Here is a 27,438-nt window from a genome sequence, read left to right as displayed (position 1 = left end):
TTAAAACTGTTACTAAAACTAGAAAAATTAACCTTTTTTATGTCTAAAGAAATCTACATTTTAACACCATTTTGCAAAATATTCAAATAACTTTACACATATCCAAAAGTCTTTTTATTTTAATGAGACTTAACAAAAATATAAATGAAAGGCAAGAAAGTTCTCATCATAAATTGATGGAAGAAGCAAGACTATCTGTTTCCCTCTCTCACTTGCTCTCTCTGCATCTCTCTGTCAGAGCACAGGCAAGGAGGAAGATGGTTATGTATGCAGATTTATACCTTTATATATAGGCTTATTGGAAAAGAATTTTCCTAGATGTATTGGATAAATGCAATAAAAGTCATTATCATAATTACCATTATGGCATCAATAATTATAAATATATTAGCCTGAAACATCAAACTGCAATTTTGTAGGTATAATGATGTTTGAAAACTACAATGTCAAACAGCTCAAATTAATATCATTGATATAATTGTATATATATTTAAAAGCTCATACATATATCATAATTAATAAATAATTGGCAGTAGCATACTAAGGATGGAAATGAATGACTAAAGTCTTTCTTGCATATACTTTATTGCATTTCTAGACATATGGATGAACTTCTGGATGTTTCTCAAACATTATACCAGTTGGCATTTTATAACAACTGAAAACAAAGAACATTGTTCATTGTTCCTTGATTCCAACTCATTTGGAAAACAGTTGTGTTTATCCTATTAAGATTTATAAATGATCTGTATGTATTGTAGTCGACTCTTAATTTATGTAGTCGACACCTTAATTTATGAAGGTGACTGAGCAATGACAAGGAGAGGCTAGTACCACTGAAATAATGTTTTTAATACTCTGTTCTCTGGGAAATAAAGGGCACAGCATGCCAGTCAGGGCTGCCTGGGAAAGACACCAGGGCTGTCAGGAGATGGAAGACAAAAATAAAAGAAGGATTTAGACCACAGAATTTTCTATGGTTTCTACAGGAAACACAAAGTAACTCAGAAAGAGCAGGTTAGGATTGGCTACTTTGAATATTCTGGTGGGCTTTGTGCTTCAGGGGTAGTCTCTAGTGGCTTGGCCCTGAGCTGTGGGATGATTAAGGCAGAGGAATGTTGCTTCCTGTGTGTGTGGGCCTGAGGGGGCAGTGTGGCTCCAGATTCTTTCCTATGTCAAAGAACAGCTCCTTCTAGAAGACTGTGTTATTTCAAAGTGGACTAGACCTGGGTAAAGCAGTCTCTTTCCACCCAGAAAGGTTCCTCAAGATGTCAAAAAGTCATAATACACAGAAAAATTTGTAAAAATTACAACACCTCAGACCAGATCTCAGTAGCTCAGTAGCTCCAAAGGCCCCAAAGCAGGGAAATCTATGAACAGGTGCACCTTCAAAAACACTATTGAGGAAGATGTACTACTTCTCTCCCCCTGGAAAAGGGAAGATTTCTAAATAGCTCCTTAGTAATTTTATTTAAAAAAATTAAATAGCATCTGAATACATTAAGGTTGTAAATTATGAACTAGTTTTAGGTTATGAATAGACCACTCCAAAATTTCAAGGTAACAAGAATTCTTTTAGAGACATGTCTCTCCTTAAAAGATGAGATTCAAGCCTATTGGCTTATTTCCTAAAATCAATAAAGACTGAAAAATCAATTTGAAAGTTGGGCAGCAAACAGACAAAACATCTCTTAGGAAATCAGAGTAGCTTGGTGGAGGTCAGTTGCTAGCTCAGAGACATTCTGTATTCACTTCCATACATTTCCTGGGTGAAGCTGCCTTGCCTGCCTCTCGGCCTCTGAACTGTCCTCCAGGCCTTTCAAACCTCATTCTCCAAAAGTGCCTCTTTCCAGGAGGCACTCATCTCTTATAAATCAACCCCCAAATCACCTTTTTGACGAGTGTCCCCTGACACTATTCTCCTACCCAATTGTTCCCACACAGTTGAACTCTCTTTGTGTCACTCTCTTTCCTTGTCCGGGTACCAATCACAGCAGACTTCACATGACTCCACCTGACCACAAGTCAGGCCCTTAAGCACAGGGACACAATATTATTTGACATTGCATCACCCACCAGCATTTCCAACAATGCTCAGAGCATTATAGATGCATAATAAGTACATTTGGAATGATTCTGTGTAGCTGCTAAACCCCTGCAAATTTCAAATATTACCCCTTTTTTGGACTTCATTTTTAATTTTTTAAAATACTTGTAATTTGAAATAATTTTGAACATAAAGAAAATTACAAAATTAATACAACCCATCTACCTGTCCTCCCCCAATGTTCACGTCTTAAATAACCATGACACAATGATCAATACTAAGAAATTAATATTAAAACAATTCTATTAATTCAAGGATAGATTTTGTTTGGATCTCATCAATTTTCCACAGAAAAATCTTTTGTCCTTTTTAATTTTATTTAATTATTTTTTATTAAATCCAGTCCAGGACACAACATTGTAATTAGCTATCTCCTCCAAACTGGTAATGTTTCTGTCTTTCTTTGTCTGTCATGACCTTGACACTTTTAAAGTGTACTGGCCAGGAATTTGCTGAAGATCCTACAATTTGGATTTCTCTATTTTTTCATATTTAGATGGTAATTATGAGTTTAGGATAAGAAAACCACAGAGGTGACTTGGTAACCTCTCACATAGTATTGTCTATATAATATCAACATGACTCATTCCTGTTGATATTAATCTTGACCACCTGGTTAACGTGGTGACTATCAGATTTCTCCATGGTAAAGTTCCTAACTAATGTAGCTCTTTCTTAATAATAGGTTCTTTTTTTTTTTTTTTTTTTTTTTTTTTGGTACTGGGGATTAAACCTAGGGGCCCTTAGCCATTTAACCATATCCCCAGCCCTTTTTTGTATTTTATTTAGAGACAGGGTCTCACTGAGTTGCTTAGGGCCTTGCTAAGTTGTTAAGGCTGACTTTGAACTCACAATCCTCCTGTCTCAGCCTCAGCCTCTTAAGCCACTGGGATTACAGACATGCACCACTGCACCTGGCAATAATAGATTTTTAATGAATATTTTATTCCTTATTTTAGCATTAGTCAAATTCGATCTGTCCTATAAATATTGAAATATAATAATTTAAAAAGAACCCAAATTCCTTTCTCAAGTATTTTCCATTCTAATGAGAGGCATACAATAAATAAGATATATCAACAAAATGCAAGGTAGATCAATATTGATCAATATCCATGTGTTTTAAAGAGTGGAGAGAATTGGCCTTTTAGGTTAGCTTGTTAAAGAAGTGAGAAACTGAATGGACAATGGACAATGGCCAACCATGTATGAAAAAGGAATTCTGACCCACGATCTGCAGCAACCAACCCAGGAACATAACCTCCACTCTCTATAATAACTAGCCTGGGGATCTAGCTTGCTATCTATAAGCCAGACTTGTAAAAAGTCAGATTGCTATCTTCAGTAACAATCCATGAATCCAAACAACAACCCCTGTAACAGTCAGTCAAAAAGAGCCAAAACTTGATTAATAACTAACGGTCTCCCTAAATGTGTCCCTATTTCCAAGGTTGGACCTACCAGAGGAAGCTATATATGTAGCCCTAACTTATCACATGGGATGCCCACCTTCATTTTAGCTTGCCTACCCTCCACCAACTACTGCCTTTTCCAACTCTTCTGCCTGCCTTTGAATCCCTGCCAAAAAGCAAATGATGGTGGCTGATTCCTTCACTATAGCAAGCTCTGAATAAGCAGACTTTGCTTGTTCTCATTTAGTTGGTCTTGGTTTATTTCCATAAGAGGTGGCATTTTAACAAGGTCATGGAGCAACCATTTGAAGCCATGATGATATCTGGGGCAGAGGACTGGAGGCAGAGAGAAGAATGAGTGCAAAGGCCCTTAGGCCAAGTCAGTGGACCAGAACAGAGTGAAAAGGGGAGCACAGAACAATTCAGAAGCAGTGGGGGGAAAGTGGAATATATTGTGTTGGGCCCTGTAACTAACGGAAAGAGGGGTGGATTTTGCTCTGTAGGAAATCAAAACATATTGGAAGATTTTGAGCACAGGTGTGGAATGATTTGACACTTAAGATCACTGCTGCTGCTACATTTCAGGCACACTAAACATAGTCCAGGATACATCTGGAGGCTGTGTGGTCATCTAGGCAAGAGAGGATGTAGCTTGCCCAGGGTAGTAGCAGTGGAGCTGGTGACAGTGCTCAGGTTCTATATCTATTTTGAAGGCAGAGATGTCAGGATTTGCTGACAGCTTATAATGTATGGGGTGAGAGAAGAAGATTGATTGCTTTTAATCTCTGGTACAGACAAAAGACTTTGGGTGCAGAAGGGGAGATTATAGGAGAAGCAAGAATTAAAGGAAATATCAGGGACTAGATACAGTTAGAATATGAAAGTTAATTAGACATCCAGGGAGAGATGTGGAATAAGCAGTTGGGTACATAACTGAGAAAGTGGTCATACTAACAACATGGGGAGCATTAATTTTTAAGTGGTAGTCTCAGTCTTGAGAAAGAATCAGGTCAATAAAGGAATGACTGTACATTGAGAAGACACCTAGGGAAAGAATGGAGCCCTAAACCACACCTGTATTCAGAGGTTAAGCAGGTGGGCCGAACCAGCAAAGGAGACTGAGAGGAAATGGCCAGAGTAGTTTGAGGAATATTCAAGTGCATTGGTGGTTCAGGAAAGGAACCACCCATTGTGGTGGTACAAGAAGATTGGGTCTTTTAGGAAATGACTAGGTCATGAGGCGTAAATAGATTAGTGCCTTGCGATAGGGCCTGTTAATAAAGACCTTTCTCTTCTGCTCTTTCCACCATGTGAAGACACAACATGTGCTGTCTTGCCCTTCCATCCCCTGCTATTTGAGGACATGGCACTTAAAAGACAATCCTGGATGCAGAGCCTGAACCTTCACCAGCCTCTGGACATGCTGACACCTTGATCTTGAATTTCCTACCCTTGAGAACTATTGGAAATAAATCCCTATGCTTCATCAATTATTCAGTATCTGGTATCTTGATTTAGTAGTACAAAAGCAAATAGGGAAGATAGGTTATTCTACTTCATGTGGTTTTGATCATAGATCTGCCTCCATGAGTGTTCCTTATTCCATTTTGACTAATGGAAACAAACAATGGGCTTCCCACACAGTTCAGGTGACCAAGAGGAGATCCTGCAGGATGATTCCAAGTCAGGCTGCTTTCCAGTTCTCCGCCCTCCAGTCAGGTCTTCTCAGGAGACCCAATGGCACCAATACCTGAGATCAGTTTTGTTCTTACTTCAAACTTCTTAGATGTGTCCAAAACAGTGATGGCAATTAAATCAAGGGATAAAAAAGTTTACCCTTCAACTAAATCAAGGCATAAAAAACATGAAAACTAATGAAATGAAAATTTACAGCTATAGAATCAGAAAAATCTGACCATAAAGCACACACAGTGAATTCAAAGCATTTCATCCGAAAATTGAATGTATACTCCCCAGTAAGAACTCATGCTGCACAGCTGTTATGTCTTTGGCAGTGGCAGATCCTACACCTGCTGGAAGCAACAGGGAACCCAAGTTCAGGAGCACACTTTTCTCTCCCTGGGAACATAGGGAAGAACTTGGGAAGAATAGAGAATATGTGCCAACCACACATTTGCATCAAAATCCTTTAAAACCAACTAGGAGAGCAAACAATAATGATCCAGCAGCTGGAAAAACAAAGGATGTAGTCTTGTAGGGAAATAATGTTATTTGCATGAATATATAAACCCAGTAGTAAATTCTTTGTTCAAACCTCCATAGAGAACTATTGAGCAAAGAGACGGAAGCAAAATAGGAAATGAAAAACTTCAATTGCAGATTGCACCCTTTCTTTAAAATGTACTCTAATTACTTAGGCATTGGGCAGAATTTCAGAAGGCTTTTGGAAGAGACAACATGGTACCCCTCAAGGTGTCTTCCTCGGACAGAAGCTGGGTGAGTTCACCAACTCAGTCTACCAGACACTGGCTGTGTTATTCCCATCTCATAGGGTTGGGGAAGACATTCATCCCCTCATTGTAGCCAGTGTACTTATAGTCCCTTGAGACTGAGGCATAATCCTCATGCTTAAGAGATAGTTTTAAAAGCAAAGATTTAAAAGTTTTTAAAGGCAAAGTGTTTCTATTTTTTTGAAATGTTTTAACAGCTGTGTGATTTTTATAACATAACTTGCCTCAGTTTCCCTTCAACTGTAAATGACAGTAATATATATATATATATATATACATGTATTTATATATATAGTTACAAGAAGAAAAGAGATTATATGTTAAGTAAACTAGTAGCATTTGGATATACAGATAGTAAATTTTTGTTTTGTAAGACTCCAAATTTCTAAATATTTAAAAGAATCTGTGTCATGAGTGAGGAATAATTGTTACCTATCAATATACCATCTGATAGGAATGCTATTTTAAATGCAAGCAATGGTGTCATGAAAACAAAAATCCAGAACAAAATGTTCCACAGATAATTGATGCATTTAAATTTTTATGAAAAGCAGTAACTGTGTTTTGCTAATTCTGTTTCCAGGATTTAGAAGAAATGCAAATCACATAATTTATGTTTCAAGTTCAATAGAGGTTTAGACTTTTTCCTACTTTTCCTTACTCATTCTCTCATTTCTGGGATGCCACAGTCTCCAGGACTCAGCTGACAACTGACTGCTTTCCACTGCCAGTTATATAGCTCATTTGTGGGTTTCATTGTTATTTTAAAATCTGATCCAGAAAACAAAATATTGAATGTGATGCATTTTCAGTAAACCTTGGAATTGTGAAAGAACTGTTACTGTAAAGTTAACAAGACCTGTTGGATAGAAAGTTTGCACCAAATAAATCCATACTGAAAGCATATTTTATGTTGTTTGTATTTACTTTTAGAAAATAGACCTGACATGTGACTTTTCCTTATACAAATTCATCCTTGCATTCCCTGCAATGCACTCAGTAGTCATAGTAATAGTTAGCTAATAATAGTTGTCCTTTTTAGAACAATAATTATGTACCAGGCTTTGTATGATTCATCTCATTTGATCTTCATCACAGTTACTATGCCCTTATTATACCCATTGCAAAGATTTAACTGTCTCCTGGCTTATACTTGAGACCAGTTCAGGTATAAAAGCAAAGAGGTATACTATAGTGATAAGGAATTTAGTGGAATAACTCCAAATTATTCCTATTTGGGCAAATTTTATTGTTTTCTTAAGTAAAAATTATAGATTTTTTTTCCCTAAGAATGATAAGAAGAATTTAAGATTTAAGAATCGGGGCTTCTGCTTCCATCTGTGAAAGATTAACTGCTCTGGGATTTTGCTTCCCTCTGCATCCAACGAGAAAATCAAACAAAATATAGAAAATAACAACTTTCAGACTGAACAACAGCCAGCACAAGACTGTGATCCTGAGAGAAGGGAAGTCGATGAGGTGAACCTTGTCAATGCTCCAGTTTAGAAGGCAGTTTTGCTATATAGCACAAGAAAAGGGACACATACATAGTCCAAGGATTTTACTGAATTGAGAGACAGACATCAATTAGAATTTTCAGGCCAAAGTGCTAGAGAGGAGAAAGATGCACGTGTTAGAGAACTCGCACCTGCACTCACACACATACACACACAGCTCTGAACATCTTCAGGGAGTCTTCGGCCGAATATCAATCTGTATATGTGAAGGGTGGAACTCTGTGAGTCTGGGAGGGAAAGCAGTAGACAGGAAATTTTCCGGAATCCATTCAAGGGTCTTACTGTGCAGAGCATCAGGTAAACACTCAGGAAGCTACTTTCTGAGTAATTGGGGTAACTAGCCCTAAACAAAGGCTGCTCTAGACCTGCACTAACAAAATTTAAAAGCAAGCTTTGTTATAGCAAACTTGATCTCAAGCAAATTAACCATGTGCCAGAGTCCAACAATATAAAGTTCATGATACCTCTCATCTAATAAAAATTTACCAGGAAGGCAAAAAAGCAGGAAAATACGACCCATAATGAAAGAAATAACTCTATCAAAAGAAATAGATCCATAAATGGTAAAGATGATATTATTAGCAGATAAGGACCTTAAAACAGCTACTGTAAGTATGCTTCATACAGTCTAGGTATAGAGGAAAGTATGAAAGTTTTGAGAGGAGAAATGAAGATAGACATCTTTGAAGACTACATACCTGTAGTCCTAACTACTTGGGAGGCCAAAGCAGAGGATCTTTTAAGACCACTGACAAACAAACAAACAACAAAACCCTGCTAGAGATACAAAATAAAATGTATAAAATGAAAAAAAAAATCACTTGATGGGATTAAAGGGCAGACTAGACACTGCAGAAGAAAGATCAGTGAATTTGAATATATTGCAATAGGAACTATTCAAAATTAAACACGAAGAAATGAAAAAGACTTAAAAAAATAAACTGATCATCAGTGATCCTTTGGGGGTGTACCAAGTCAACTAACATGTGAAAATCAAGTTCCAGAAGTGGGCAGGAGTGTCGTTGAAGAATGAAATGTGAAGAGGATTTAATGACCTTCCACACGAGAAGGCAGACCTACTTTCTGTTCCTTTGTAGATATCGAGAATATGCTTCATTCTATTGGAAGGCTCTCCCTGAGAAAGGAATGACTTTTTTTGTTTTGTTACATATAATTTAATTTTTTATTTTTAAAAATATTTATTGGTTCATAATAATTGTATATAATATTATCAGTTTGTATAATTATAACTGCATGAAGTATAATTTGCTCCAATTAAGTCCCCGGTACTTACCCTTACCCACCCCCCACCCCATTCCCTTTCCTCCACTTTACTCATCTTTTTATTTATTTACATTATTTTTAAAATTAGTGTCTTGTGGATACACACAATGGTGAGAGTCACTGTGGTGCATTCGTGTATGTACACTGGAAAGCTGGCTCAGATTCATTCCACTGTTTTTTCCCTCGTCTCGTTTTCTCCCTACTCTTCAATCCCCTTCTTCTACTCCCCTGATCTTTCTTTTATTTTAACAATTCCATATTTATCCTTCTTCTGTTTTGCCCTCCCAGAACACAATTTCCTTCCCATCTATATGAAGCCGTCAATCCAGGGAAGACCCTGTTTTGAGTCTCTGAGCCCACCTGGACCAGTTCTTGCTCTTAGAGGGGTGATTGATCCTGACTGATTCAACCAGGGATCAGGTGCCACACCTATGGGAGACTCATAGCTGAGAGTGCACAGGGCCACATGGAGTGCAAACTTCCATGGAATGGCACGGAAATTTCTCCAAAGAAGATAAGAGCAACAGGTGAATAAAAATAATAGATAGGCAAACTACCATCCTTTTAGATTCAACTTATCCAAGGACTTTTAACCCAAACTCTTGCCCCCTGAAATACTCAGAGTTTCCGATTCATTTCCCAATGTGCCATCACAAGTGTCCTTGTCTTGAATTTATTTACCTCTCGTGCTGGCTCCTGTGAACTTTTCCCTCCTGCTAGGTATTAAGGCCCAGGAGAGCAGTGACTGTGTCTCAAATATTTTTAATCTCTTTTGATAACTGGCAGACTGTCTCTCAAATGGTAGCAGAATAAATGTTTGTTTTGATGGATTTGCGACAAGAACTAGTTAAATATTCCCATTAAGCTGAGAAGAAATGAGATTCAGCCTGTGCCATTATGAAAGAAAAACCGTTCATTTAAAACTAATTGGTAAACAATTTGCTAATGAAAAGCTCGTTTCTTTCTTTCTTCTTCCTTTTTTTTTTTTTTTTTCTTTTTTAAAAAATTCATTCTTTGGTTGGGGATCCCAAAGGTGATGAAAATGCCAGGGAACAAAAAGGTAGCTTCTAAAATGTATCTAATAGGGCTGGGGGTGTTGCTAAGTAGCAAAGTGCTTACCTAGGAAGTTCAAGTTCAATTCCCAGCACTACAAAAAATGAACAAAAAAAGATTTAGAAATAAAGATAAATTGACGAAACAGAACGAGGGGAGGTGGTGGAGGCGGGGAGGGAAGAATGAAGGAACTTTGGATGGTGTAGAGGAATATGGGGTGGGAGGGGGTGGGGGAAAGAAAGGTAGTAGAATGAGACAGACCCTATGTATGTGTATGATGACATGAATGGTGTGAATCTACATTGTGTTCAACCATAGAAATGAAAAGCTGTACCCCATTTGGGCACAATGAATCAAAATGCAGTCCGTAAAAATATAAAAATAAATTTAATAAAAAAAACAAAGCACGAAATAAAATAAAATAAATAAAGATAATTATAAAATCTGCAGATGAATGAACTTTTTTGAAAAATGTTTGTTATTGGTATCCATTTTTCTGTATTGATTAAAAAAAAAAACTATTTTGTAATGTTGCTTTTTTGGGAATCAAGTAGTTCTTTGTTGCCCGATATACAGCTTCTTACATTTTTGATGCCCAGACCCTTTGGGCTCAGGCAAAGAAGGTGGGGGCCTACATGATGGGATTTGATGAATACTTAAAGTAACTCCTGCCCTAGATATCACTCCTGCTTTCCCAAAAAAATCCTTTAATTCAAAGTCAATTATTTATGCAGGCCATATAGCCTATCTCAAAGTCAATTATTTTGAATTGAGTACTGTGCTTCGCAAAGAAATCTTCAAAATGCAAACACCCAAGGAGAGGTACTATGATCATCCATTTATATCTTTGCCTAAATCTGTTTCTTCAAGTAGCTTTGATCACTTAGCAGAGCACCAAAGGTAGGGGTACAAGGACAGAGAAATTTCCTAGAATGGTGGGGAGGAGGGTATGCAGATGTTGGACCAGGAAAAGCCCATGTTAGACAGCTGAGGTAGAAAACTAAGAGGTGAAAGTACTCCTCTCGTCCTCAGTACAGCTCTTATGGGGCAAACAAAACTAAACCAAAGCAAATTCTCAACACAGGGACCTATGTGGGCTTCATTCGAAGACACCTTCCATCTGATCGCACAATAGCAGGGCCAGCATAGACCATCTTAGTCTTCCCCAGGCCCCATCTGCACCTTTGCCTCTGCCTGCTTTGGATACTTAGCCCTAGAATCCTCATGGGTCAGTCCTGGACACTCTTCCTACTGGCTCTGTAAATGATCACTCCTCGTGACAATAGGGGCTAGAGGCAGAATTTCATTTTAACTGATCAAGTTACCATGTTTATTAAATTATCTTCATTGGGAGAAAGAGTGGGGAAGAAATCCTACCACATGGGTTGTAAGATTACAATTAGAGATATTGAGTATGAGATCCAGCCCACTTTGAGTTTTAAGCTGGATAAAAATGTGCATGTTAGATTTATGAAAATGTAGTAATACGTTACATTAGAAGGAAGGGTATTGGTGGACCTTACTGGGCAGATAAGGGAATGTTTTGGAAGATGGCGCTTTCAAATGATCAGAGAAAACAGATTCAGAGAAACTCCCTCACCTCTTAACTAAAGTCTAAATGTCCCCTCTCAAACTCATGTTGAAATTGAGTCACCATGTGACAGTCTGAAGAAGTGAGTCCTTTAAGAAGTGATGAGGTAATGTATCCATGGACTAAAATTTTAATAGTGGGAGTTGGTTAGCTACCTCAGGACGAGTGTGACTTGATTTCTCTGTCTTATGTGCACTCTTTCCTTCTGTCTGATACCTTCTGCCATGTTATGATGCAGAGTGAGGGCTACTGTCAGGTGTTGGTGACATGGTCTTGGTTTTCTCAGCCTCCAGAACTGTAAGAAACAAATCTCTATCTTTCATAAATTATGCCATCTCAAGTATTATGTTCTTGCAGGAAAAAAAAAAAAAAAAAAAAACTAAAATGTCTCCAAAGCGTAATTGTCAGTTTACTCACAGATGGTGTACAAAAGAAAACTCCCTACACAATTGTGACTGGGTCACACCAGATTTCTGGATTTCAGAGGTTCACAGTTTCAGGACCCAGCACACAAACTCCAAATCAAAACTTGCATTAGCAAACTTCAAAGCAGGGGACCCCAACAGACTGGTTAATAGCCCAAGAAGAGAGGGAGAGCAATCCTCTCCTCTTTGAGAGCATGAGGCCTCCTCCGCAGCAGAGAAGGCTTCCTCCAGGCTAACTCCATGACAGCTGCTGAATATTCAGGTGGTGTTACTAAGTGATTCTACTCCATCTTAATCATCTATTTGGGGGACATTGCATATTGCATTCCTCCTGATTACTACTCTGGGTCTTTTGCCTTCATTTGTAAATAGCATTCAGAAACATGAAATGAAATTGCATTTACTTTTCACTTCCCCTCATCACTCTGAGTAAGTTTCACTTGGAATCAGCTGTACCTTCTGGCCCTTTTAAGGAACCATTATTTTCATGGAGGAGCAAAATGATCCTGCTCCAGGAAATTCTGCTGTGTAAGGGAACTGAGAGGGTGGTAAGAGGGAGACCCCTGTCCCCACTCTCCTGAAATGAGTTCATTTCCCCCTTTCCTTTTAGTTTTAAAAATGTGCACCAGCTCAGTTGCCTCGGATTAAAATGTGGAAGCATAATTTTCCTGCACCATTTTAATCCAGTTAGCACTGGGCCTATTGAAAGCCCTATTCCTTTCCCGGGCTCTGTAATAGCTTCACTCTAAATTGTTTCCTCCCTTGTATGACTCCGATGCTCATATTAGCTGCGCACAATTTCAGCTCAGCACAGAGGGAAGGAAATCACCAAGGTAACATTGGCTGCCCACACTGCAGTTGTTTCCCAGTGTGTGTATGTGTTTTTAATAGAAATAACATGCAGATAGGCTGATCTCCCTTAATGTCTGCCAGGTTGAAAGATCCCAAACTGCTGCTTTTTCTTAAGCTAATAGGAAACTTAATCTGAGCCACATAGCAGGGAAACATCGTTTGGGTGTGAATAGCCTAGGAAAAACAGTCTGAAAATCAGGGTTACCCAATAGGAATAGTAAAAAGTCAGAGTACTTTGCTCTGCAGGCAGGACCCAGGCATGTCTGAATGCAAGGGTTGAATGAAGTTTTCAAACAAAGGCACATTAGGAATATTTTCAAAATCTCTACTCCAGATTTTTAATTCCAAGGCTTTTATTTACCTTTGAAACAGGGCTGACCTGAGGCAGTTGACCCTGCTCAGGTTCATTGTAAGAGGGACATTGCCCCTTGACTCTGATTATCCCATTTCCCAAATCTTCCTTCAGCCTTGGCCTGCTTTAAGTCCCGGGTTTCTCAGGGCACATGTCCTCACCTTTCCCCTTGCCCACCACAAGTTCATCTATCCAAGGTGGACCCGTCTGAGTCAAGTCTCATTCTTTCAGACCCCTGTGCTCTCTTTAAGTAGCCAAGGTAACAGCCTTCCTCACAGATAACTTATGAGGATGGGTTTTATTAGCTCAGTGAAGGACCTGATACCATCAGTGAACCCGAGGGAGCTATTAAGAATTTACAAATCAGCGTATGGAAAGAAGGCAAAACTAACATCCTGATATTGCAAACTTGCTGCAGAAGTCTGAACAAGGGAATTAACTTAGCCGAGTCTCAGTTTATTCATCTTCATAATGGAGCTATTATTGTGCATTCTGTTGGAGTGTTATAAAAATTAAATTAGATGACTTTTGCATATTGTGTGTTCATGAAACTTGGTACAAAGGTGACCGCATTAACATTAGAGATGTACTATTTACCTGTTTTCTTAGACTGATAATAGCCATGTTGTTCCTCAGAACTATTTTCAGTGCTGTTATAGATTTGAAACTGCTTTTAAAATGATCAAATATCATAAAACTAGAAAATAACACAGGATCTGCTGGTTTAAAATAAGATTGAATACAACTTCTCTTCTTCCTCCTCATCCTCCTTCCTTCCCCCTTCCTTTTTCTTCATGAATAATAAGCAAGACAAATGCCTAGAAGTCACTTTCAAATCCTCTCTTTTGTCCCCAGCTTCCAATCCTTTAGTGAATCCCACTGACTCTCATCCGGAATACACCTTCTATATTTGCCATCTTTGCTCTCCTTTGCTGTCCCTGGGGCTCAATCACACCAGCACTGCCTACAGACCTCTGTAAGGGGAACCTTAGACCAGTGCTGCGGTGCAGCCTCCACTGTTGGGGAGGGTTCTTTAATTCACAAATGACTTCCTCAGTGATCCACCCTCCCTGGAATGTGAAGTCACACATCTACCTTGCTCACCACCACGCCCTGAGGACTGAGAAGAGTCTCAAGCACACAGTGGAGCTCAATAGAAACTTTATGAATGAATTGTATTCATTAACAATCCCAAGGGGCAGGCTTATTAGTGCTTTTTACAAATAAGAAGCCTGAGTTTCTTCATCTAAGTGATTAGCCCTTCCACAAAAGACTACGGATTGGTCAGACCTTTTGAAGGGATTTCATGGAAACTAACTGCACATGAAAAGGTTAACAAATCAAACAGTGCTTCATGCTATACCCTAGGACAACTTTGCCATGTCTAAACTTCTTTCTTTCATAGTTCATTAAGCATGTTTATTGAAACTTTTCCTAGACTTTGTTTTGCTTTTCCTCTATGAATACCAGTAGGCAATGGTTGAGATTTGTATCTTCTGTAGATACACAGCTGAGTAAATAATTACATTGTTTATTCTCAGGGTTCTAAAGACCCATATATTATTTCCCACCCTGTGTTTGCTAGTATTCTGAGGATAAATTCAAATGAGTTCTGTCCTTATGCAATTTTAAAAATGAAGAGATTTGTTTTATTAAACTGTTAACCATGGGTGACATCTTATTATATTAGCAATTTTTATTTCCATCATCAGTGTTCTCACTGCAGCAGCGATTTTCATTTGCACCTACTTTATATTAACACTGTTGACATAGTATTTATCATATCAGAGCATATATTTAGAAACTACATAGGCATTAAAAGCAGGGTGATTTTCCTGGATTTTAGAAAGGTAACCATTAAAAAAAAAAAAACTTAGAAAATCAAATACTTGTGTCTGGGCTTTCTAACTATTATTTTCTTTCTAATTCAAATGATGTGCATAAATGACCATTAGGACACATGAATCAAAATCACAGCAACATTAACTTGGCCAAGGCAAGGTAGGATTGAATTAAGTAGCTGAGGTGGTAGACTAATGGGGAATGTGTGAGAAGTCATCCAGACACAATGAGGTTATTTCCATCCTTTACTGGCATCCCCCAGATGCTTAAGATTATAGCTGGATGTTTTTATCTTTCTGAATGGAATAGGAACTGATGACACTAAAACCTATCAACCCTGAATTGTTGGCTAAATGTGAAATTCAGCTAAGGCTCATTGGGTCAGATGCCAAATAGTGAAATGATCATCAATGCCCTTGAAGTACAGATCACAGTGGAATGGAATGAACTGTCTCCTGATAGACAACATTCACAGAGCTACAGAGAGGTGCTAGTGTGTGAAAGGGATATTCATCTTTCACCACACACCTCTCTATACACGAAGAGAGAAGGTAGCAATGTTATTTCACTCATATTCACATCTATAATTTTCTGGATTGATAGGATATAGATATCTGTTGGTCCTTAAGTCTGCAACTATGAGATAAGTAGCCGTTTTATGCTTTTAGGTTTACAAAATTAACAAGAATTATAATTATAATTCAGAAACAAAGCCATATATCTTTAAAAGTTTTTATAGTGTTTGCATTTCTTAGCTATTAATTATCTGTAAATCATGGTTTTCATAAAAAAAATCCAAGAAGCACAGTAAAAACAAATAGTCATATATGCTCCCAAATATTTATAAGCAAATCATATATTTTATAAAATTTAGCTTATAACATCATTTTTATACTTAAAATTGAGGTGTGATTTATTTGCAGTAAAATATTGTGATCTTAAGAAGATTATTGAAGCTATTGGATAAATGCACACACCTATGTAACTTTGTACCTTTCAAGATATAAACTGTTTCAACTCTTTGTCACCTTTGTCTACCTTACCAAACAATCACAAACACCCCCACTAAACAACACTGACTATATTTCTGTCCCCATAGATTAGTTTTTCTGCTCTGGAACTTCATATAGATGGAGTCACACATATAGCATAATCTCTTTTGAGTTTGGCTTATCTCAGTAGGCACAATGCTTTTAAAATTTATCCAAGAAAGACAGCAAATGTATTTTCAGAGACGCTAATGAGACTTCCTCAAGGTAGATGAAGGAGGCCATTTTTAGAAATCAAATATTGAATAAAAGGATTTTCTCCTACCTAGTTGGGAAGACCCAAATGTTGGAGGTCAGAATAGCCTAGAGGATTCCTATTTATAATGGATTTTCTCACTCATGTGTCTAGCCCCTGGGCCAAGATGACTGAAGATGGATTTAGCTGGGACTCTGGAATAGTTAGCATGCTACATGTTGCCTCTCTATGTGGCTTGGGCTTCTCAAAGCATGGAACTTGAAATCCATAGAGGATGTTTTGAGAAAGGACCTCATGAGACTGAGCATTCTAATAGGACAGGCTCAAATGGCATAGCCTCTTATGGCTGAGCATCCTAAGTCATAGATCACCTCCATATTATTCTGTTGGTCAAAAGTAATCACAGATCCACTCAGTTTCAAGGGCAAGGAACATTGACTCCACCTCTCAGTGGGAAGAGTGTCAAAGAATTTGCAGCAATTTTTGTTGTTTCCAGGAATAGTGCACATGTAATAATATGTCTGAAATAGCCAAATTGTTTAAGGAAAACTTAGGGAAGAAACAATTTAAACATGTGTTTTTTTCATGGTTGAAAGGAAGAGTCTAAATGGGAACAATAAGAAATGTATTCTGTGCATAGGAAACTGACTTAAGTAAAGTTTCTGGCATTTCAAGGATGGAGGTGGTAACTGAAAAGAGTTATAATGCACTGTGAGGAAAACCTCCACAGAACTGGGTGGTCTGAAAAAGATCATTAAGCAATCATGGATTGGGGACCAGTTTTATACAGTGGGGCACAGCATGAATTGCCCACTTAGAGAAAGTGATTTCACCATGGTTCTGATTATAGCTGCTACTCTTTTGGAGGCTGTATAAGAAAGGTTGGTGGGCTGGACATAATATACAGGCTTCCTGGAAATATAGATGTCACTGATTTATTCACAGGTTTGTTGTAGAAAGAATACTCACGCTTCCCAACCTCTCTACCACCTGGGGTATCCATGTCCTAATCCCTGAAGACTGTGCATATGTTGGATTGTGTGAAAAGGGGGAATTTCTAGTAGAATTGAGGTTGCTATGTTGGGTTGGATAGTATGCCCCTACAACCGTATGTCCATTTGGAATCTGTGCATGTGAATTTATTAGAAAACAGGATATTTGTAGATGTGATCAAGTTAAAATGAGATCATACTGGATTATGGTGGTCCCTAAATCCAATATGACTGTAATCCTCATAAGAAGAGGGGAATTTTTTTTTTTTTTTAAATGTGAACTGCTTGGATAGAAGAGGGGAATTTGGATATAAAGACACACACAAAGTGAGAATGTTATATAAAGGTAGAAGAAGAGTTTGGAGTGGTGCATCTGTAAGTAAAGAGTGCCAAGGAGTGCCAGAAACTACCAGAGGGGAGGAAGAAGCAAGGAATAATTTTTCCCTAGAGTGATCTGACAAAGCATGGTCCTGCTGGCACCTTGACTTTGGATTCTGGGCTTCAAACAGTGAGTAAGAGAATGTATCTCTGCTGTTTTAAGCTGCCCAGTTTGTGCTAACTGCCATGGTAGCCCTAGGAAGTGAAGTTTCTAATCAGTTCAATATAATGACAAGAATCTTCACAATTGGAAGAAGGAACCCAAAGAAAGAATCAGAGAGAAGGCAGCATGAAAAGGACTCAGCCTGATGCTGTTGCTTTTGAAAGTGGAAGAAGGTGAAGCCAACAATCGTAGCAGGGATAGGTAACTAAGGCAAAGTTCACTAACACTTTGACCATAAGAAGATGACATCTAAGTCAGACTGGTTTTGGTAAAAGGGAACTTGACAAAATCAGCCCAGAGGGGTGTGTAGGGAAAGGTGGAAGAAAGATAAGCTGGATATGGCTTCTTGCTCAGAATCCAAGGAAGCAAGGAGAGAAGGGTGAGTCAGTCACTTGTAAGAGTCAAATTGTTCTCTTCAAAATTAATTCACAGTACCTCAGAATGTGACTGCATTTGGAGAGAAAGCCTTTCAAGAAGTAATTGAGATAAAATGAAATCACATGTATGGACCCTGATCCAATATGACTGGTATCTTTACAGGAAGAGAAGATTAGGTTACAAACTCACACAGAGGAAAGTTCACGTGGAGACAAAGGGAAAAGACAATCATCCAGAAGTCAAGGAGAGAAGCCTCCAGAGAAATCAGCAGTGATCTCAGACATCTAGTCTCAAGAAGGCGAGAAAATAGATACCTGCTGGTTAAGCTGCCCAGTGTGGTAGCTTGTTATAGAAGCCCAAGCAAACAAACATAAAACCCAAATTCTTCACTTCCATCATTTTCTAGATTAAGGTTCTAACACAAAATAGGAAGGATAAATTACTCAAGCCCCATAGTTAGTGGCATTGCTAGGGCTGAAATTCACATTTCTTGATATCAAGATGAGGATAAATGAGCACTCCGGAGCTCTCTGTAGAGTTTTTGATGAGGTTTTGTGGTGTGACTGACTTTTTTCATTCCAATTCCACACACCAATACATATAGTATGTTTTCATCTTTAGTTCCTTCTCCCTAGCTGAATAAAAACCAACTCATTAAAAAGGAAAATAAAATGGTTAAGTTGTTATAAAATTAGAACTCCCAAAGAAAATATTCATTAGTTGCTAACCAGCTGTCATTTTCTTAAATTTTATATTCACAGTAGCTTTCACTCAAACAATCTACTTCTCACATACTGTGATAATCTGTTCTTAAAGATTTCTTTTCCTAAAGATGATTGGATACAGGAGGATAGGCCAATTTGTGCCTAAACTTGTGTGTGTACAATATGATAGATGACTCAGTGTGACTCAGTGTAATTATTTTGTGTAGTTAACTTAATAGTTAAGACTATTGTTCTTATGAAATTTGCACAGATGGACTCAACTGGAAACCATTTCCCTGCTCTGTCTGGTCTTCCTGATGTACTGAAAAACATGTGTATGTTTACATATTGAATCCATTTACAAATAAAAATTAATAATAGATATTGCTAAATAAATTACTCCATTGTAAATAAATGTAGGCTGGTTATTTTCTGCTTAATTTTATTCAAATCAAATACCTTCAGCCTCAAGGTCTTCCAAGATGAGACTGTGGGCTGCTTTCCATCCTGGGGTGAGAGAATAATCTAAGCAGGTTTTAAATTATTTAAACTGGTCACCCTGCTCCAATACATTCTAAGTAGCTCTTTAAATCATTGATGAAGGCATCAGATCCTACATTTGGGTGGCAAATTAAAAAAGAAGAAGAAGAAGGAAATCTATGCTGACTTTAATTACTTTTAAAAAGAATAGAATCAGACTCTGATCTTATTAAAATCAGATTATAGTCACTTAATAACCCAGAGCAAGAAAAGAGATTGAGTTTTATACTGCTCCATGTTCCAAAACTTGAGCCTATAAAAGATAGGCCCATATATTGTCTATGGTACCCCCATAATTTGTTCCTATAACCTTTCATACATTATTTTGGTTAGTTTTGATAACAGTGTTGAAGGTACATATTTGTGTTAGTTTTCTGTCACCATAATAAAATACCTGAGATAATCAAATTATAAGTAGAGAAGACTTATTTTGGTTCACAGTTTTGGAGGTTTTGGTCCATGGGCGGTTCACCCCATTGCCTTTGGGCCTGCAGTAAGGCAGCACATTATGATGGAGAGCACATTGTAGAATAAAACCATTCACCTAATTCCAGGTCACAAGCAAACAAAAAAAAAAAAAAAAAAAAAAAGAAAGAAAGAAAAGAAAAAAGAAAAGGAGAGACTGGGGACTCCTAATCTCCTTTGACTGTATGCTCAATGATGACCAGGACCCACTTCCTAAAGTCTCCACTAATTCCCATTAGTACAAAGGTAGGAACCAAGCCTTTAACATATGAGTGCTTAAGGGACACTCCAGCTCCCAACTCCAGCAGTGTTATTATCCTCACTTTGCAGATAAATAAACTCATTCAGAGATTTACATAACTTGCTCAGCTGGTAGGTCCCTGAACTGAAATTCATTATGTGGTCTTGTTTATCCCAAAGCCCATGAACTTTCTACTAAGTCATTCTGAATCTTATTTCATGATTTACTAAGTGCTTTTAAAAATATTTTATTTGAGACTTGAGAGGTCCTATGAAGTAATTTCCTATTATATGTAGAGAAAAGTTGAATGTTCCAGCAACTGACCCAAAATAGTTCATCTGGAAATGTACTCTGAGTGCTTCCTTCTATGCACCAAGCCATGTACATACACACACATGTACCTACACACCCCAGGGACCTAGGCAGGGGTTCTCACTCACAGCCTTGCCTTGCACTCAGGGCAAGGCATAAACCTGGTAACCTATGTTGAAGAAAAGGATTGGTCTAGTGTTTCACCTCTGGGAGCCATCTATTTTCAAATAATTTTATTAATAAATGAAGGATATGATAGCGATATCTTTTAGTTTGTTATATCATAGAGAAAGCATGTACTTTGAATTCACTTAACTTCAGAACTTTCTCTTCTATTCTTCACTGTCCCTGGAGTTAGAACTGCCGGATAAAATTCAGGCAACCCATTTAAAAATCTGATATTCAGATAAACAAAGAATAACTGTTTAAGTATACTCCAAACGTATTTACACTAAAAATATTAATTAATTTTTCTAAAATGCAAATTTAACTGGGTGGCCTGTGATTTTATTGATTACATCTTACTGCCCTACTTGTGGCAGAAATCTGTTGAAGACTTGATGGTCTCAGAAAACTCTAAGCCACACATCATAATGTCAAGAACCTTCTTTACAAAAGTAGCCCTGCTTAGTGCTTGCCACTGTCTTGTGGAAAACCATACAACTTCCTTTGTGCTTTCTATTTTGCCATAGTTTTCATAAAAAGCAATATATGTATATGTGTATATATATATACACATATATGTAGACATATATTTTTCTTGAAGTTTGTATATATGTAAAGAAGAAAAGGAGGAAAGTTTTAGGTGAAAAACAAACACAAAACAGCAACATAAATACAAAACTAATTCATAATTCATATTATTAAAGAGATAATGGAATTATTAATTACACAAAAACTAATTAAGCTTAATTATATACCTCACTTGTTCTCCAATCTTACCAACATCAGAATTAACTGGAGAGCTTGGTAAAACGCAAATTGTTGGGACCCATTCCTGAAGTTTCTGATTTGGGGTGTGTGTATGTGTGTGTGAATTTTCATTTCATTGAAATTTCCAGATGACCCTGATGCTGCTGGTCCAGAGAACACACTTCAAGAATCACTTCTGTGTGACACCATGAAACTCCAACTTGTAATACTGAAATGCAGCTTCTTCCATCAGTACTCATTAGTGAAGACGAAACCAGTGGCTAATCAAATTTGAGTGATATGTTAGTTGGATGCTAAGACAAAGATTTCAAACACCTGACCAAAACTTCCTTGAAGCACATTTATTGCTGAAAGGCTGCAGTGTAATGAATCACAAAAGGAAGCCAGCTTTGTACTATTCTCCCTTGAATATTTTTTCGATTTGGAGCCAAGGAGCAATTCTGTGTGCCTGCTGGTGAGCACAAATTCATTCATTATCCTTTATTATCACCCGAGGCTAAGCTTACTACACTGCAAAATTACAACCTGAATAACTAGCTGCAAAACTTTCTTTAACATCATCATCCTTTAGCTCTGAGCGCTTAAGTAATGTGTAAGGAAGCATAAGAATATTTCCTGGAATAATTTTTCCCTACTCCTTCCCATTTTCACAGTATTTCTTCGACTGAAGTGGCCATCACATAATTAAGATTTTTTAAAGTGGCACATTCAGATGGTAAAATTAGGACTATTGACAATGCTTTTGCTGTTACCTGGACCTTCTCTTTCCCTTTCCACTTTCCTTCTTTCTTCTGGTATTGTAGTGCCTAATGAAAACATGTGGCAGAAAAAAATAGTAGATGAAGCGGATTCACATTGTAGTTAAAAACATGGCGAAGGATAACAGAATATACCACCCCCAGATCTGCCATTTTGGCATAAAGCTGCTGCAAAATGAAGGCAATTTAGAAGAAACACATACCCTCCTCCTCCTTCTATTTGCTTCAAAACAGGGCATAAACTTACAAGATGTCCCTCTTCCCCTCTCCACCAGGAAGGACAAGAGTTAACCTCCCAACGAAACGCACCAGAGGGCTCTATATAATAAAGTTTACTAATTAGTCTTTATCAAACATTAGTTTTCCATACATTTGCCTTCCCAAATTTGCTGCCCCTAGAAACTCAGGTCCTTTCTTTTGTCTTGCCACTTCTCTAAAAGTTTGCTTGTTTATTTGTTTAGACAAAAAGGCTATGTAAGACAGAGTTCTAAGCCACCTCTCTGAGTTACTCATTGCTGGGTACTCTCCTGTGTCCAATGTACATGTCAATAAACCTGTTTATTTTTCTCTTATTAGTCTGTCTTTTGTTATAGAGAATTTAGAAGGGTAGAAGGAGAATTGTTTTTCCTCTACAGCAGTCTTAGAGTCAGCAAATAACGCCAACACTTGTTTTCCTGGGGTGCCTTTAGGAAATTCATGTTTGTGAACTTTCAGGATCTCAGCCCATCACTTTTTTTTTCTTTTAAATTGTTAAGTTTGCACTCTATGTTCAAAGTGGCTATGTGCTGTTTTTCCTTCTTAAACAGAATACAGAAAGTCCCTGAGTCAATGATGCATTGACAATTGTTTGACTTCATGATGTACAAAAGCGCTAAGCACTCAGCAGAAACCCTACCTCTGAAGTTTGAATTTTGATTTTTCTTGGGCTAGTGATATGCAATATGATTCTTTCTCTCAATGCTGGGCAGCGTCAGTGGGGAAACAACAGACACTCTCTAGTGTACCATGTTGCTAAGTTAAGATACCTAGTAAGTTAGGTATGCTAAACATGTGTTCCCTATAGTACTGTGTATCCAACCCAGGGCCTTGTGCATGCTAAGTAAAACTCTCCCAGGAAGCAACACCACCAGCCCCAAATGCATTTTTGACTTGCAATATTTTTAACATATTTTCAATTTAAGATGGGTTTATGGGAACATAAAGTTGGAGTATCTGTATATTCCATGAATAGTGTAATCTCTTGGGATTTAAAGTTGCCATGATATATCTGGCGTTGGACTTCACTATGACAATTTTGACAGCAGGAATTAATGTGTAGTGGTGGTGGCAGTGGTGGTGGTGGTAGGGATTGTTATCAATGGCTTTTGAAATTCTTAGGAATCCAAAATTGTCTCCATAATTCTGCCTTTGCCTTTTCTGTTGGTCAGTTGTTCCTTCTTGCTATTTTTAGTATCTACTATTTTTAAATTGCTCATCTAATTTACACATGTTCTAATTAAAATGGTTTGAAAATTGTTTCAGTCATTTTAGGAGTTAAGCACTTGGGCTTTGTGGGCTTCTTTTGTTTACTTCTGAATTTCAAGCCTGGCTCCAAGTGCTAAAAATATGGCCTTTAATAAATCCTTTTCAGTCATGTAAGTTGTTTTTCATATGTGAAATGGATGCCGCCAACCCAGTCGTGGGAAAGCAGCGACTTCTGTATGTAATATACATAATAGAGCCACACCTTCTTGTGTGACGGGGTAAGTGTGTGGGTGGCTGGGAAAAACACTGGGCTGGGAGGGGTCCTTCCCCCCACCCCTTTTTCTCTCTCTCTCTTTTTTTTTCCCCTCCAGGGGTCTCACTAAGTTACCCAGGCTTGTTTTAAACTTGGCAATCCTCCTGCCTCAGCCTCCCCAGTTGCTGAAATCACCACTGTGCCCACTGCAAGATTTGCTTTTCTCTAGAACTTGAGTGTCCTTTTTCCAAAAAAAAATCCCTCCAATCAAGAGTTGCCAGATTTAGAATAAAAATCTCAGTTACATTAAAAATTAAGATAAATGCCTAAGACTTTTTAGTACAATTCTACTCCAAATATTGGATGATACATACTTACACTAGAAAAGAGATATGTTATTCAACTGGAATTCTAATACAACTAGACATAAATTTATTCTTTGATATTACGTAAAGCTCTAGGTCCCAAGAAATTCAAGTCTTTATCTTTCCTATGATGGCTCCTGTGTGCATACAGAAATATTATGTAAGATTTGTATGCTTTTCTGCTGTTCATCTGTCTTATGTCAGCTTAATTCTCAGGCTCAGCCATATAACCTAAGAGAAGAGAAGAAATGTTTTTTTTCTCTTTAAACTGGCATTGCTCTTTCCACCTGGTGGTCTGTCTACCTGGCTAGACTGGACTTCCTCACAGCAGCGTGGTTCCAGGGTAGTCAGACTCTGGACATGGAAGCTCAGACTCCAAGAGAACATTTCCAAGAGATCAAGACCAAAAGAGGCTATGAGACTTCTTCCCATCAAGCCACATAAGACATAGAACTTCACTTTTGTCACATTCTATTAGTTGAAAGTTACTCACAGAGCCAGCCCAGAATACCAGGAGCCATGGTTTGTGCTCTTTCCTGAGTCTCAGTTTCTGACTGTACAAAATGGGCTAATATTAAAATGTATTTGTGAGACTAACAAAGATTTGTAAATTATTTGAAAATATTGCATTCGTATTGTATTACATTAGTAGTATGAGTCTGATATTTCTACTTCCATGCCCATTTTCTGTTTTTTGTGTGTGTAGCATTTATGTATGTGTAATAAATTTATAGTCATATAATATTTTAATATGTTAGAATTTTATGTATGTAATTATATATTATATATGCAGATATCACACACACATATATATACACTTATACTTCAGTCATTGATTGTAATGCTTGTAATGAATTCACTTCCTTCTATGCATCCAGATTAGTACTGGCTAAGTAGCATTTGGGAAAGGTTGAGAAAATAGTAACTGATAATTTTCTGATTTTGTCACAGAATCTCAGTTGCAAAAGGCTATTTTAAAAAAGTTTAAGTTTAGGTTTATAAAAGCTAACTTAGCTCTTACTATGTCATCTCTCTAAGATATTATGTTACTTTGAATTTAAAGATGAAATAACAGAGACATAGTCTCCCAACTGCATACCTTTCCACTCCATGACTAGCTATTGCCTTTATCCAACACAAGTATACCAACTCCATTTGTGCACACAGACACTCATTTACACACACATTCACATATATAAGCATATGCAGAATCAAATCAGGTGTGCATTGATTAATTGGCTTCTACATTATCTCCTCTAGTCATTAGACTCACTCTTTACAAAGTCAGTGGCTGAGACTTGATGGCTTATTAGAATTCTGTGGAATCTTCACTTCGAGAAAATTCTCATCAGGACAGATATCTGCAGGCTTAAAGCTTATTAGTCATTTAGAGAGGACCTTGAAGACATTCTTCCATACTTTATTTACTTGGGAAGTCATATAAATTGTACTGCTTGCATCTAGGAAAATATTTGATTTGACAGGACTTTAATTTACCAAATATTTGAAATTGGAAGAAGTCTTAGAAAATTATGTCTTTCAAAGTTTTAAAAAGTAAAGTTCTTCTTCTCTGTGCTAAAATGTTCTTCTGACATAGTCTACGAACTATGCTCTGCTAAGATGTTTGTTGGCATAAGCAATTTTCACAAGACCCACTGAGGCAATTCTAATTGTATATTAGGGTTCTTAGAAAAACAAAACCAATACTATATGCAGTATGTAGGTAATTAGAGGGGATTTATTATTTGAATGGTCTCACACATTTATGGAGGCCAAGATATCCCATGGTATATTGTCTAAAAACTGGAGAATCAGTCAAGCTGGTGGTATAATTCAGTCTGACTCCAAAGGGTCAAGAACCAGGGGAGATGCTGGTATAATTCTCAAGTTAAGGCTGAAGACTTGAGACCTAAGCAGGTATGGGAGAGTGATTTTGGTTTCAGAGTTCATTTTATTCCTGGAGTTCTGATAGCTGAGAGCTGGAGAAAATGAATGTTTTGGCTCTAGAGGAGAACAAATTTGCTCTTCTTTCATCTTTTCTCTATCTGTATGCTCAACAGATTGGATTGAGCACATTGGGGAGAGTCTACCAATGTAAATGCTAATATCTTCCAGAAACACCCTCTCAGACACACCAAAAGTGTTTTACCAGCTATATTTGGGCATCCCTTAATCCAGTTAAGCTCACATTTCAAAGTAACCACCACTATATATACACAATGGAATATTATTCAGCCATAAAGAAGAATAATATTATGGCATTAGCAAATAAATGGATGGGTTTGGAGAATATCATGCTAAGTGAAATAAGCCAATCCCAAAAAATCAAAGGGCGAATGTTTTTCCTGATAAGTGGAGAATGATATATAATGCGGGTGGGGGTGTGGGGAGTGAGACAAGAATGGAGGACCTTTGGATTATGTAGAGGAAAATGAGAGAGGAGGGTATGAAAAATGGTGGAATGAAATAGACATCATTACCCTATGTACATGTATGATTACACAAATGGTATGAATCTACATTGTGTACAACCATTGAAAGGAAATGATGTGCCCCGTTTGTGTACAATGAATCAAAATGTAGTCTGTAAAAAAGTAAAAAGTAAATAAATTTTTAACAATGCACAAAAAAATAAAAGTAAGCACAACATATCTCCCTCCTTAATGCTACTGCAGAAATCATAACATTTCAGCATTACTCTCCATGTTCTTTGCCACTTTACTAAAGGACCAACTGCTGATGATATTCAGGATTTGTTTTTGCATAGTATAATTTTTAAAAAATTTTTTTTGTTTCAGTCTCAGAAAATGTTCTGTTACATTATTTCCTCAGTGAATGCTTCATGAAGAGAATAAAACTATTTTCTTAACTACAGAGAAATCCAGGAATGAGGTAATTGTGCTGTGTCACTCAGACACAAACATTTTGTCTGAAATCATCTGGATGATCAAATTCTTGATGTTCTTTAATTATGGGAATTGAGTATATAGAGGAAATTCAGAAAAAAAAAAAACAACAAAGTCTCTGCTAATGTAGATATTACAAAAATGGGATTCTTCTGCTACCAAATCCTCAAAATTCTGATGGATTTGGTTTTCTTGTCACTAAACCATTAGAAACACATATTGTTGCTCTTGCAAGAAATGGCAGCTGGTGGAGTTGAAGCAGTTAGGTATCATCAGGTGTGTTAGTTTGTGTATTTTCCTAATATTTAGATTTGAGTAGGAAGAACAAGGGGCCATAGTTGACTAATCAAGTATGGGGAAACATTACCTAAGGAAGGATTTGTCGCTGTGCAGATCTCAGTGTGAGGAAGAAGTTAGAGGCTGTGTGACAAGTAA

This window comes from Sciurus vulgaris (genome assembly GCF_902686455.1).
Source record: "Sciurus vulgaris genome assembly, chromosome: 4".
In the NCBI taxonomy this organism is placed as follows: Eukaryota; Metazoa; Chordata; class Mammalia; order Rodentia; family Sciuridae; genus Sciurus; species Sciurus vulgaris.
Note: the sequence above shows the minus strand (reverse complement) of the source record.